The following is a 1,954-nucleotide window of genomic DNA, read 5'->3' as shown; positions in this document are numbered from 1 at the left end:
GTGAACACCGTAGCGCCGCGGGTGTTAACACGGCTTGAAAAAGGCAAAAGGGAAATACTTCAAGAAATCGAGCGGCTGGAAGCGATATGCAGCCGGATGCAGGTACCGGTATATACTGCTCCTGTAATAGATAAGTTTCCAGTTAACTGTCCAACACCTCCAAGGGAGGTTGAGGCACCGATATTGGAGGAAGTTGAGGTACCGACCTTAGAGGATGCGGCACACTTAGAACCTCCAAATGAAAATGCTGCACCGATAAACCCCGGTGAAAGTGCCGATCCAGATCCCACCGAGCACTCGCCTCCTCCTCCACCGGAAGTCACCGCTTCGGACCCTCCTAAAGAATGAGCTGCTAAAGAATGGGTTGAGGACCGACTTCAAAAGCTTGAAACATCCATATCGGAGCGGATCGATGACCGCGTACAAGAACACGACGTGTCCAAACTTCAACCATTCAAGGATAGATGCAACAACATAATTGATTCGGCCCTGAAGTTCACCGACGTGACAAAACAGCTTCTGGATCAACATCAAACACGACTCTCAGACCTCGGCACCGGACTGTGGGAAGAGGCCGGTGAGCGCGACAAATGGGCTCAGCGAACCGCAACTCTGGAAGGTATGACCTCCGACTTAAAGAAGGATTTCGAACGAGTCGACAAGACAATTAACCGGGTCTCAGAACTCGAAAAGTCAAACGAGAGTCTCGTGGCCGAAGTAAAGGCACTTACCGAACAGATGGCCGAAATTCTAAAGGCTAAGGAGAACGCGGACGCAGCAGCTATAGAGGCTGATGCTCAAGTGGCTAAACGGATCCAGGATGCGCTGGACGCCGAAGCTAGCAAAGATAAAGAGGCGCCGCGATCGTCTCAACTAACCGAAGCGGAAGTGGAAGCCGCACGAATTAAAAAGGCTGGGGCCATATTCCCAGGGTTCGCTGAGAAAGTGGCCAATCAAGCTGCGGAAGATGCCGCACGGTTGGAAAGGGAAGCACGGAGGCTGGAGGGCTATGCAAAGGAGAACGAGAAGAAGAAGAGGGCCGCCTCCGCTTCAGCACCGAAAAAGAGAAAGAGGGAGGCCCCTAAGAAAGTTCGAATAGCCGAAATGCTCCAAAAGGTCTCTGATCCGGTCATTACGGGTACATCGCAGCAGGCCGACCAAGTCGAGGATGAAGTCAAAGAACAACTGCGGTCCCGATCTAACAGGCGACGATCTTCCGAACAGACCGGGCAACAGCAACCGAAGAAAAAGAAGAGTGCCTATGACTTCACAGATTCTGAATAGGGACTATCCTTCTTTTTCTTATTGGTCTTAGTATTTCTATATGTTTTGTCTTTTCCGGTCATCTATAAATATATATAAAGTTATTTTTGAATCCGGCCTTATTTTGCATTTCTACTTAGTTTTGATAATTTTAAATAAAATAATCAAAAAGGGAGAAATTGTTAGATAAAAGATAAAGACTCTTCCAAAACTTCTCTCTCAAAATTTTTCGAAAATTCTTTAAGTTTTTTCAAAAACCGGCCAAACAAAACAACCGGCCTACGGTTGCAAACTTACATGATTTTGATAATTTTAAATAAAATAATCAAAAAGGGAGAAATTGTTAGATAAATTCAGACCAGTTCAAATAAACCTAACTTAAACAAACTTCTCATGCAGGAACAAGGAACCGGACCGGATGAACAAGAGAACTGACTGAAGAAACCTAACCGGTCAAGCTACCAAACCGATCAAGAGTATTCGGAACGTGACCGCACAAAGGAAAGATCGGCCAAAGCTCAAAACCGAAACCATCAAACAGCCGATCATCCACAAGACAAGAATAACCGGAAGAAGTCCGGTTACATCACTACCAAAACACATTCGGCCAAGTCAAATGACCGACTAGTACAAGAAGACATTTTGGGTATCTGTTGAGAATGATACCAAAGGAACAGACTGAATACTTCCA

The sequence above is a fragment of the Impatiens glandulifera genome, chromosome 3, assembly GCF_907164915.1.
Source record: "Impatiens glandulifera chromosome 3, dImpGla2.1, whole genome shotgun sequence".
NCBI lineage: Eukaryota > Viridiplantae > Streptophyta > Magnoliopsida > Ericales > Balsaminaceae > Impatiens > Impatiens glandulifera.
The sequence above is the reverse complement of the archived record's forward strand: the minus strand, read 5'-3'. Positions refer to the sequence as shown.